Raw genomic sequence first — 13986 nt, forward strand, 5'->3', positions numbered from 1 at the left:
ACAGGGAACTATATTCAATATCCTGAGGGGGAAGAAAAAAAAAGAGAATGGTAATAGTAGCAGCCATTGTAGTGGGTCTGAACATTACGATAGAAACTGCAAGACTGAAAATACAGCAGAGTGGAGCAATTGAAAATAATTCTCTGTAGTCAGCTCATTGTCAGAGCCTCAGATCATTACTCTAAAGAGAATACTTTTTTAAGATTACGCATATTTTGCATCGCTTTCTTTCATTTTTCTAAAATGATTTGTATAAATAAAGCAAAAGTAAAGTCTACACCAGGAACAAGGACAACCACTACCATCTTGTTCTTTCAAGGTACCAGTCTCAGAGAGTGTGACCCAATAATTAAGCAATCCACCTGGAATGCAACACATCACATGGAGAGGAACTTGGCAGTGGCTTCAAGGCCTACTGGCTTCCCTACCTGCTGTCAGTGCAAGATTTTGGGAGATTTTAAAAAAAAAAGGTCTTCTTACATTTATAAATGAGATGCTAACCTTCACTATAATAAAATAAAATGGAACCTTGATAATGCAAAATTAAATAAGAAAGTACTAGATTTATGATTATCCCACCTTGAAAAAAATGCATACCATAGGTTGTCTTGTTTAGATTATGTTGCTTTATTATTATATGAAGTTGATTAAAATTTGTACCAGCTGAAAATTTTTAATTTTTGATTTCTAATTTTATTAAACATTGCTTCCTTAAGATTAAACCAACTGAGGCAGTAATAATTAACCCCTGATTATTTAAGCAAGTCTTAGGAGTTATGCATATGATTCCTTACCAAGTAAGACTAATGGAATATAATCAGAATACACTGTCATGCTTTCATCTCCCACCACCCTTTAAATGTATTCAGTGGGGCTACTTTATCCTCTCTCTTTGGCTGAAAACTCATCCATCCCAGTGATTTCCCTGGCACTTGTTGAGGGCATGGTCCTGAACTGGCTTCACACTCTCTTGGTATAACAGATGTTTACAGCTGGTTTTCTCTGATGGGGTCAATTTGTGGATTCTTCAGAAATGTCCAGCATTAGAGTGGGCTCTTAAATGTGGTTCCTTGATTCAGATGAATCCATTCTCTTCCAGGGTTTCTTTCACCCTCCTCGACCTCTACTAATCTAGCAGCCACCTCTAACTTCTCGAGTGCCCTCTGGGCTGCCCTAGAGGCAGTATTAGGAAGACCCCATTCTAGCTCCCTTGAGTCTGTGGCCCACTCCAGTCCAGGATGACACTTCCTCAGCCTTTGCCTCCACAGCCTCTAGGACTGAAGTGTGAACCCAATGTCACCTTTGTTTCATTTGCCAGTAGATATTCAATCAAGCTTTCCCAGTAATCTCCTTGAATCGCCCCTCTCTTAACAGAAAATAAAGAGGGGCATGCCCCATGGGAAGAGAAATACTCTGAAGTTTTTTAAACTTCACTTTAAACTTCCTACAGGTTCCTCTATTTCATGACTCACTTTGATATCTTCCAGATATATTGATGTCGCCATTAAAACCTCCAATTTAAGATCCCTTTACATTTAAAAGCCAGTAGGAAATAAGCCCCATGTCTTATGTAAAAGCTTCAAGGACTTGCAATAATGAGAACCCCCTAATTTTAATCAACAAAATCAGGGGAGAGAATGGGCAAAGCACAGGGATGAACCCTGGTTCCAGGGAACAGTCACATAATGGTCCTCAGAAGATCCCTGAAGTCCTGGCAGCCCCATCCATGAAGGAAAACTCATGGAACATGTAAGAAACCTGCCTCAGAGCCTTGTGTGGGAAACTGGGGGCATAGGTAGCTGGTCCTCTAACTAGAACGTCACCTTCTCTCTAATTCTTTATCCACTATTCCCTATAAAAGGCCTCTTTTCTTCTTTTGCAAAAATTTTTTGTACTGAGTACTGAATGTGGTTGGCCATGGAGGGGTGGTGAGGAAAGAGTGGCTCAGCGGTCACCTAAAACAACTTTTTTTAGCCTCATTAAACTTAATATTTAAGGAGAACCACTTTCTCACTTGAAGTATTCAGGTAATTATTTTAATTCTCTGTTTCCCTCTACTAGTATGGAACTATCCCGAGCCAACTACCAAGAAAGAAATCTACGATAGAAATACATCCAATCTTAATAAGATTTGGATAATTAGCTTACAGGATGGAGCCGATATACTTCCCCAAACTAACTAATTTTCTCATTCAGCCACAACTCATAAAGCTTCTTTGTAATTAGCATTTTCTTGTTTTTAAAACTCTAACAATATACTCCAATCTGCACAGTTTATAAACCAAGAGGCTGAGCTAATGTTTTATGTTCTTTCTTTGGTAGAAAAGACTACCTTGGGGACCCATAAGGATATGAAATCTTTCTTCCAAAATAATAAGTTTATAATATTATACTAGATAGGTAAAATATCACAATCATACATATCATATTGCACCAAACTCCATATATGCTTGAAAAGCTTTTCACTTTCATCTACAATAGCTATGCAAACCAACAAAATCACTTTGCATAAAAATTCAGTCCTTAGTACTTTTTCTTTAGCTAATTATCATTTTAAAAGAATTAGAGGAAAATCTAATCCTTCAGTCTAATGCAAGAGAAGATTATAGGGCTCATCAAAAATACCCTTTTAATTTATTAGCAGACTTATGGAGAAATTGGTTGGCCACACCTTCATCACCTGGCCAGACCCTGCACTTTGAAATGTGATTAATCTCAGCTACTTTAAATGTTTAGATGAAAAAACAACCTAGTTTCAGGCAGACTTAAACATTCCCATCCCTCAAAAAGAATTAATTAATTAATTAATGTTCTAGTATACTCAGAAATCAATAAGCAATCAAACTTGTCTCCAGTGTTAATTACCTGGAAATCACCTTTGAAGTATTTACAGAGCGATAATTTCATTGAGGTAGCAGTGACCGATTCCATTTTTTCTTGAGTATTGTCAAAAGCAAAATAAATGTGTAAAACTTTCACAAAGATTTTTTTCCAAACTAACCTTTTGCATAATGGCAAAAGCAATGAAAGCAGAGCTCAAGTTTCAGGAAGAAAAATTTTGTAGGGAAAGGGTTAGGCAGGGTGATGAGAGATATTCATGACAGAAAAATAAAAGGACAGAAGAAAAAATTCTTAAATTTGTACTGACATTCTTTTGAGGCATACCATTGAAAGAAGTTAAGCATTCAGGCTACCGAGAAGATGGCGGAAGAGTAAGACGCGGAGATCACCTTCCTTCCCACAGATACATTAGAAATACATCTACACGTGGAACTGCTCCTACAGAACACCCACTGAACGCTGGCAGAAAACGTCAGACCTCCCAAAAGGCAAGAAACTCCCCACGTACTTGGGTAGGGCAAAAGAAAAAAGAAATAACAGAGACAAAAGAATAGGGACGGGACCTGCACCAGTGGGAGGGAGCCGTGAAGGAGGAAAGGTTTCCACACACTAGGAAATCCCTTCGCGGGCAGAGACTGTGGGTGGGAGAGGGGGGAAGCTTCGGAGCCACGGAGGAGAGCGCAGCCACAGGGGTGCGGAGGGCAAAGCGGAGAGACTCCCACACAGAGGCTCGGCGCCGAGCAGCACTCACCAGCCCGAGAGGCTTGTCTGCTCACCTGCCGGGGCGGGCGGGGGCTGGGAGCTGAGGCTCGGGCCTCGGTCAGATCGCAGGGAAAGGACTGGGGTTGGCGGCGTGAACACAGCCTGAAGGGGTTAGTGCACCACAGCTAGCCAGGAGGGAGTCCAGGGAAAAGTCTGCAGCTGCCAAAGAGGCAAGAGACCTTTTTCTTCCCTCTTTGTTTCCTGGTGCAGGAGGAGAGGGGATTCAGAGCCCCGCCTAAACGAGCTTCAGAGACGGGGGCGAGCCGCGGCGATCAGCGCGGACCCCAGAGATGGGCATGAGACGCTAAGGCTGCTGCTGCCGCCACCAAAAAGCCTGTGTGCGAGCACAGGTCACTCTCCACACCGCCCCTCCCGGGAGCCGGTGCAGCCTGCCACGGCCAGGCTCCCGTGATCCGGGGACAACTTCACCGGGAGAACGCACGGCACACCTCGGGCTGGTGCGACGTCACGCTGGCTTCTGCCGCCGCAGGCTCGCCCCGCATCCATATCCCTCCCTCCCCCCCCCGCCTGAGTGAACCCGAGCCCCCAAAGCAGCTGCTCCTTTAACCCCGTTCTGTCTGGGCGGGGAACAGACGCCCTCAGGCGACCTACACGCAGAGGCGGGTCCAAATCCAAAGCTGAACCCCGGGAGCTGTGCGAACAAAGAAGAGAAAGGGAAATCTCTCCCAGCAGCCTCAGAAGCAGCGGATTAACACTCCACAAACAACTTGATGTGCCTGCATCTGTTGAATACCTGAATAGACAATGAATCATCCCAAATTCAGGAGGTGGACTTTGGGAGCAGGATATATTAATTTTTCCCCTTTTCCATTTTTTGTGAGTGTATATGTATATGCTTCTGGGTGAGATTTTGTCTGTATAGCTTTGCTTTATAATAGCTTTATTTTACTTCACTATATTTTATCCTCTTTCTTTCTTTCTTTCTTTCTATTTTTTCTCCCTTTTACTCTGAGCCGTGTGGATGAAAGGCTCTTGGTGCTCCAGCCAGGCATCAGGGCTGTGCCTCTGAGGTGGGAGAGCCAACTTCATGACACTGGTCCACAAGAGACCTCCCAGCTCCACGTAATACCAAACGGTGAAAATCTCTCAGAGATCTCCATCTCAACATCAAGACCCAGCTTCACTCAACGACCAGCAAGCTACAGTGCTGGACAACCTATGCCAAACAACTAGCAAAACAGGAACACAGCCCCATCCATTAGCAGAGAGGCTGCCTAAAATCATAATAAGGCCACAGACACCCCAAAATACACCACCAGACGTGGACGTGCCCACCAGAAAGACAAGATCCAGCCTCATCCACCAGAACACAGGCACTAGTTCCCTCCACCAGGAAGCCTACACAACCCACTGAACCAACCTTAGCCACTGGGGACAGATACCAAAAACAACAGGAACTACGAACCAGCAGCCTGTGAAAAGGAGACCCCAAACACAGTAAGATAAGCAAAATGAGAAGACAGAAAAACACACAGCAGATGAAGGAGCAGGGTCAAAACACACCAGACCTAACAAATGAAGAGGAAATAGGTAGTCTACCTGAAAAAGAATTCAGAATAATGATAGTAAGGATGATCCAAAATCTTGGAAATAGAATAGACAAAATGCAAGAAACATTTAACAAGGACGTAGAAGAACTAAAGAGGAACCAAGCAACGATGAAAAGCACAATAAATGAAATTAAAAATACTCTAGATGGGATCAATAGCAGAATAACTGAGGCAGAAGAACGGATAAGTGACCTGGAAGATAAAATGGTGGAAATAACTACTGCAGAGCAGAATAAAGAAAAAAGAATGAAAAGAACTGAGGACAGTCTCAGAGACCTCTGGGACAACATTAAACGCACCAACATTCGAATTATAGGGGTCCCAGAAGAAGAAGAGAAAAAGAAAGGGACTGAAAAAATATTTGAAGAGATTATAGTTGAAAACTTCCCTAATATGGGAAAGGAAATAGTTAATCAAGTCCTGGAAGCACAGAGAGTCCCATACAGGATAAATCCAAAGAGAAACATGCCAAGACACATATTAATCAAACTGTAAAAAATTAAATATAAAGAAAACATATTAAAAGCAGCAAGGGAAAAACAACAAATAACACACAAGGGAATCCCCATAAGGTTAACAGCTGATCTTTCAGCAGAAACTCTGCAAGCCAGAAGGGAGTGGCAGGATATACTTAAAGTGATGAAGGAGAAAAACCTACAACCAAGATTAATCTACCCAGCAAGGATCTCATTCAGATTTGATGGAGAAATTAAAACCTTTACAGACAAGCAAAAGCTGAGAGAGTTCAGCACACCAAACCAGCTTTACAACAAATGCTAAAGGAACTTCTCTAGGCAAGAAACACAAGAGAAGGAAAACACCTACAATAACAAACCCAAAACATTTAAGAAAATGGGAATAGGAACATACATATCGATAATTACCTTAAATGTAAATGGATTAAATGCTCCCACCAAAAGACACAGACTGGTTGAACGGATACAAAAACAAGACCCATATATATGCTGTCTACAAGAGACCCACTTCAGACCTAGAGACACATACAGACTGAAAGTGAGGGGATGGAAAAAGATATTCCATGCAAATGGAAATCAAAAGAAACCTGGAGTAGCAATTCTCATATCAGACAAAATAGACTTTAAAATAAAGACTATTACAAGAGACAAAGAAGGACACTATATAATGATCAAGGGATCGATCCAAGAGGAAGGTATAACAATTGTAAATATTTATGCACCCAACATAGGAGCACCTCAGTACATAAGGCAAATACTAACAGCCATAAAAGGGGAAATCGACAGCAACACAATCATAGTAGGGGACTTTAACACCCCACTTTCACCAATGGACAGATCATCCAAAATGAAAATAAATAAGGAAACACAAGCTTTAAATGATACATTAAACAAGATGGACTTAATTGATATTTATAGGGCATTCCACCTAAAAACAACAGAATACACATTTTTCTCAAGTGCTCATGGAACATTCTCCAGGATAGATCATATCTTGGGTCACAAATCAAGTCTTGGTAAATTTAAGAAAATTGAAATCGTATCAAGTATCTTTTCTGACCACAACGCTATGAGACTAGATATCAATTACAGGAAAAGATCTGTAAAAAATACAAACACATGGAGGCTACACAATACACTACTTAATAACGAAGTGATCACTGAAGAAATCAAAGGGGAAATCAAAAAATACTTAGAAACAAATGACAATGGAGACACGACGACCCAAAACCTATGGGACGCAGCAAAAGCAGTGGTAAGAGGGAAGTTTATAGCAATACAAGCCTACCTCAAGAAACAGGAAACATCTCGAATAAACAACCTAACCTTGCACCTGAAGCAATTAGAGAAAGAAGAACAAAAAAACCCCAAAGCTAGCAGAAGGAAAGAAATCATAAAGATCAGATTAGAAATAAATGAAAAAGAAATGAAGGAAACAATAGCAAAAATCAATGAAACTAAAAGCTGGTTCTTTGAGAAGATAAACAAAATTGATAAACCATTAGCCAGACTCATCAAGAGAAAAAGGGAGAAGACTCAAATCAATAGAATTAGAAATGAAAAAGAAGAAGTAACCACTGACACTGCAGATATACAAAGGATCATGAGAGATTACTACAAGCAACTCTATGCCAATAAAATGGAGAACCTGGAAGAAATGGACAGATTCTTAGAAATGCACAACCTGCCGAGACTGAACCAGGAAGAAATAGAAAATATGAACAGACCAATCACAAGCACTGAAATTGAAACTGTGATTAAAAATCTTCCAACACACAAAAGCCCAGGACCAGATGGCTTCACAGGTGAATTCTATCAAACATTTAGAGAAGAGCTAACACCTATCCTTCTCAAACTCTTCCAAAATATTGCAGAGGGAGGAACACTCCCCAACTCATTCTACGAGGCCACCATCACCCTGATACCAAAACCAGACAAAGATGTCACAAAGAAAGAAAACTACAGGCCAATATCACTGATGAACATAGATGCAAAAATCCTCAACAAAATACTAGCAAACAGAGTCCAACAGCACATTAAAAGGATCATACACCATGATCAAGTGGGGTTTATCCCAGGAATGCAAGGATTCTTCAATATACGCAAATCAATCAACGTGATACACCATATTAACAAATTGAAGGAGAAAAACCATATGATCATCTCAATAGATGCAGAAAAAGCTTTCGACAAAATTCAACACCCATTTATGATAAAAACCCTGCAGAAAGTAGGCATAGAGGGAACTTTCCTCAACATAATAAAGGCCATATATGACAAACCCACAGCCAACATTGTCCTCAATGGTGAAAAACTGAAACCATTTCCACTAAGATCAGGAACAAGACAAGGTTGCCCACTCTCACCACTATTATTCAACATAGTTTTGGAAGTGTTAGCCACAGCAATCAGAGAAGAAAAAGAAATAAAAGGAATCCAAATCGGAAAAGAAGAAGTAAAGCTGTCACTGTTTGAAGATGACATGATACTATACATAGAGAATCCTAAAGATGCTACCAGAAAACTACTAGAGCTCATCAATGAATTTGGTAAAGTAGCAGGATACAAAATTAATGCACAGAAATCTCTTGCATTTCTATACAGTAATGACGAAAAATCTGAAAGTGAAATTAAGAAAACACTCCCATTTACCATTGCAACAAAAAGAATAAAATATCTAGGAATAAACCTACCTAAGGAGACAAAAGACCTGTATGCAGAAAATTATAAGACACTGATGAAAGAAATTAAAGATGATACAAATAGATGGAGAGATACACCATGTTCTTGGATTGGAAGAATCAACATTGTGAAAATGACTCTGCTACCCAAAGCAATCTACAGATTCAATGCAATCCCTATCAAACTACCACTGGCATTTTTCACAGAACTAGAACAAAAAATTTCACAATTTGTATGGAAACACAAAAGACCCCGAATAGCCAAAGCAATCTTGAGAACGAAAAATGGAGCTGGAGGAATCAGGCTCCCTGACTTCAGACTATACTACAAAGCTACAGTAATCAAGACAGTTTGGTACTGGCACAAAAACAGAAATATAGATCAATGGAACAGGATAGAAAGCCCAGAGATAAGCCCATGCACATATGGTCACCTTATCTTTGATAAAGGAAGCAAGCATATACAGTGGAGAAAAGACAGCCTCTTCAATAAGTGGTGCTGGGAAAATTGGACAGGTACATGTAAAAGTATGAAATTAGAACACTCCCTGACACCATACACAAAAATAAACCCAAATGGATTAAAGACCTAAGTGTAAGGCCAGACACTATCAAACTCTTAGAGGAAAACATAGGCAGAACACTCTATGACATAAATCACAGCAAGATCCTTTTTGACCCAGCTCCTAGAGAAATGGAAATAAAAACACAAATAAACAAATGGGACCTAATGAAGCTTAAAAGCTTTTGCACAGCAAAGGAAACCATAAACAAGACCAAAAGACAACCCTCAGAATGGGAGAAAATATTTGCAAATGAAGCAACTGACAAAGGATTAATCTCCAAGATTTACAAGCAGCTCATGCAGCTCAATAACAAAAAAACAAACAACCCAATCCAAAAATGGGCAGAAGACCTAAATAGACATTTCTCCAAAGAAGACATACAGATTGCCAACAAACACATGAAAGAATGCTCAACATCATTAATCATTAGAGAAATGCAAATCAAAACTACAATGAGGTATCATCTCACACCGGTCAGAATGGCCATCATCAAAAAAGCTAGAAACAATAAATGCTGGAGAGGGTGTGGAGGAAAGCGAACACTCTTGCACTGTTGGTGGGAATGTAAATTGATACAGCCACTATGGAGAACAGTATGGAGGTTCCTTAAAAAACTAAAAATAGAACTACCATACGACCCAGCAATCCCACTACTGGGCATATACCCTGAGAAAACCATAATTCAGAAAGAGTCATGTACCAAAATATTCATTGCAGCTCTGTTTACAATAGCCAGGACATGGAAGCAACCTAGGTGTCCATCATCGGATGAATGGATAAAGAAGATGTGGCACATATATACAATGGAATATTACTCAGCCATAAAAAGAAATGAAATGGAGGTATTTGTAATGAGGTGGATGGAGTTAGAGTCTGTCATACAGAGTGAAGTAAGTCAGAAATAGAAAAAGAAATACAGTATGCTAACACATATATATGGAATCTAAGGAAAAAAAAAAAAAAAAAAAGGTCATGAAGAACCTAGTGGCAAGACGGGAATAAAGACAGACCTACTAGAGAATGGACTTGAGCATATGGGGAGGGAGAGGGGTGAGATGTGACAGGGTGAGAGAGTGTCATGGACATATATACACTACCAAATGTACAATAGATAGCTAGTGGGAAGCAGCCGCATAGCACAGGGAGATCAGCTCGGTGCTTTGTGACCACCTAGAGGGGTGGGATAGGGAGGGTGGGAGGGAGGGAGATGCAAGAGGGAAGAGATATGGGAACATATGTATATGTATAACTGATTCACTTTGTTATAAAGCAGAAACTAACACACCATTGTAAAGCAATTATACTTCAATAAAGATGTTTAAAAAAATAATAATAATAACACAATAGCAAAAAAAAAAAAAAAAAAAAGAAGTTAAGCATTCAGCATTTCCATTTTCACAGAAGTAAGAAGAATGTAGCAAACAGTAACACATTCACCCTCAGAATACTGTCTGGCTTTATTTTTCTGGCCTCAACACATGCATCGATATTCCAAAAAGGATGTATACCTAAGATCAGAAAAATTTATTACTTTTAAGTTTATATATATCTTTACAATAATACATCTCAAATATTATAAGTGCAGAAAACTCATCATGTAAACTTGTTAAAAATACAGGATCTATCACATAGATCATCATCACAATCATCACAGAAGATTCTTGATCAACAGATCTACATTTTAAGAAATGCATAATTGTTTCAAAGTTTGAAAAACACTAGAAAAACACTGATCTAAACTAGTTTTGAGGCTCACATTCACATTCTCAAGAAGCTGTTGTTATGAAGAGTATAATCAACTTTAATCTGTGACACCTTGAAGGAATTGATATAAGAATCAAAATAAATACATAGAGATGATGATGCTGAGATAGATTAGATAGATTAGATAGATAGATAGATAGATAGATAGATAGATAGATAGATAGATAGATAGATAGATAGATAGATAGATAGGAATCCAATGGGAAGAAATGCCAGGGCAGAAGGGAAGTGAGAGAGGAGATTAAGAGAGAAGTGGGAAAGAAATTTAATAAGGTAACTACGGTTAAGTCTAAACAATGGAAAACAACAATTTTAATTTTTACACTAAATTGGTTGTTTAGTAATGTGGAGATACTGCCTTTGGCTACTTTAGAACAAGACATAATCCTTTGAGATCTATTTACTCTTTATTCTCTTTATCTCTCTTCTCCATAACCAGTTCACCTCTCTGTCCTCAGCTTTCTTTTCCTTTTGTGATTTCTTTCACTCTTTCCAGTCATTTCCTTCTGGTAACCTTACCAATTTCCTGTTTTATTATATCTTGCTCCTATGCCTATCTCAAGCACAGGTAGTCACTTTCATGGTGTGATTAAAAGAACTTCTGTCAATATAATGACTTCCCGGGCTTCCCTGGTGGCGCAGTGATTGAGAATCTGCCTGCCAATGCAGGGGACACGGGTTCGAGCCCTGGTCTGGGAAGATCCCACATGCCGCGGAGCAGCTGGGCCCGTGAGCCACAATTACTGAGCCTGCACGTCTGGAGCCTGTGCTCCACAACAAGAGAGGCCGCGACAGTGAGAGGCCCGCGCACCGCGATGAAGAGTGGCCCCCCTTGCCACAACTAGAGAAAGCCCTCGCACAGAAACGAAGACCCAACACAGCCAAAAATAAATAAATAAATAAATATTTTAAAATATATATATATAATGACTTCCCTTCTCCCTCTGGCTGAAATTTTAGAGCTTCTTTCTTTTAGGTTAAGTATTGCCTTATTCATCAACTTCTCTTAAAAATCTATATGCTTCTGGAAGTGATATATACTACCACATGATCAAGTCACTATCAGCTGCAAAACCTTTTTCCCTGACAGTCAGGAACCAGCAGGCTTGAACAGCTTTGGGCTTCTAACAGACATAAAGGGAAGGCATCTTGGCCTACTTTAAAATTTGGAGACATCTCAAACAGGTACATGATACATATTGAGTAATTGATTTTCCATCTTCAATTAATTGTTTTGGACACAATTTTGATTGGCAGGAACAGCAAACTTTAACATGACAACATTTTCCTAGATTTTTTCCTAGACTCCTGGACTCAGAAAAATTGAAGAAATAAGTTGAAGAGAACAGCAATCCATGCATTAATGGAATTAAACAATGAACTGAAAAATCTCTTAGAAAATAGTTTAAAATACACACACACACACACACACACACACACACACACACACTAAGGCTAAGGACCCTAGGAGTTATATACCCTTTTATCCCTACCTTCTTTCTTGTTTAAAAAATGTTCCAAAACCTACCTTAATAAAAGGCCAAGGCAGGCTTGCATTAGGCAATTATTATTGTTGGGAAATCTTTCCAAGTATCAACTAAAAATTCCTCATGTTATGGCTTAATTTTTTTTTCCTTTTATTTTGTGCATGGTGAAAATGAATAGCTAACCATGATCCATTATTTAACACTTATCCATAGTCTGTACTTAGGTACAGAGGCTATCCCTGTGTTTGTTTTCTCTTTTATGATTTATGCAACACTTCAGCAGAGGTCCTAAGAACTGTTACTGCTTCTCCTTCCTTACAACCACTCGCAACCAGAATCTTTATTAAAGCTCATTTTCATATACTGCTTATATTTTCAGGGAAACTTCTTCAGAATTTTTAAAATATTTTTAATATTTGGCACTCAAGAAACAGAACTTTTCAACATAACTAGAAAAAGAAAATGATTAAAGTTTAAATTCATTAGGCATTCAATAAATGTTTATTGAATTTAGCTGAAGTGTCATGAATTTTTCTATTTTTAATCTTCATTACGATTTATTTTCTATTTTCACTTATGAGAAAACATTTCCATATTACAATAGTTAGATTTAATTTTTTCCTCCCTTGAATAATTCTTTATTCCCTGTTATTATGTGTAATATTTCAAACTAAAGTGCTCTTACTGCAAGTCTCTTGTCTCCATGTGTCTTTTTCTTGCAATGAATAAATGTGTTAAATTTCTTCTCCTCTTCATAGTAATTCTCATCACCTACCTGACTTATAGGAACATTGTGAACATTGATGAGGCCATGAATAAAACCCTTGAAATTCCTTGGTTTTGTTTTTTAAAAAAAAATCTGTATAATGAAAGATAGTAGTGTTGCATTTGTTTTTCTGGTTTTCTTGACATCCTACAATAATTTCTTAAAGAATTATTTTCTCCCTTTTGTTCTTGTAATAAAATTATGAGTAAACACGAGCTTGATAGAATACAGATGCCTTTTAGTAAGAGTCCTATATAATTCAAGTGGATCTGATCACCAAACCAGAATTTAAAAGCCACTGCTAAGGGAAGGATTCTACACTGACTACCTCTCCATTTTATCACTGATATTGTTGGCTACATATTTCCTTCTTTCTGAATTTCTTCCTTACTGGTGAGAGACAAATAGAACTCAGGAAAATTTTGTGATTTGGGATACAAAGCACAAGTTTTCTGGTAACTACAATGAATATCTCTTCAGGAGGCCAAACACATTTTTCTCTGAAATGTCCCTACATTGAAACAACCGCAGTACACTGAACAAGGCATCAAAGACAACCAGCTTAAAAGTCTGAGTGATAACTTTTTACTGTTTTTTCTTGTTGACTAGATATATTTGAAAACATTCTGAAAAATGCAAAGAATTATGCAACGTAAGGTATTATTATTACTACCTTAATATTAATACCAAATGTACTCCTTTTGCCTGTGGCAGTGTTCAGTGAGCCCGGCTTATCTGAGAAAACTATTTCTTAAAAAGGCTATGATAAATGGTACTTACAGAATTAGATGTTTCAAAGAGGTGCAGTTTGCATGCCACCAGGAAGGTTTCCAACAGTATTGTTTATGATCTAAGATATTTGGGGACTACTGTGATATGGTTGATTTTTTTCAGCTTAATCTAGAGGAATTATCTGCCCATTAATAAACCTCTTTTGTGCATGTCTTAAAATTATTCAAGTCACTCAACAGCTACTAGGACTGATAGGCCATAATAATTTTAATAATTTTAACTACAAAACTATACAAGGAGATAATAATCATAGTTTATGTGGAGGATAGGAGACAAGGAC

This window comes from Eubalaena glacialis, chromosome 2, assembly GCF_028564815.1.
Source record: "Eubalaena glacialis isolate mEubGla1 chromosome 2, mEubGla1.1.hap2.+ XY, whole genome shotgun sequence".
Taxonomy (NCBI): Eukaryota; Metazoa; Chordata; class Mammalia; order Artiodactyla; family Balaenidae; genus Eubalaena; species Eubalaena glacialis.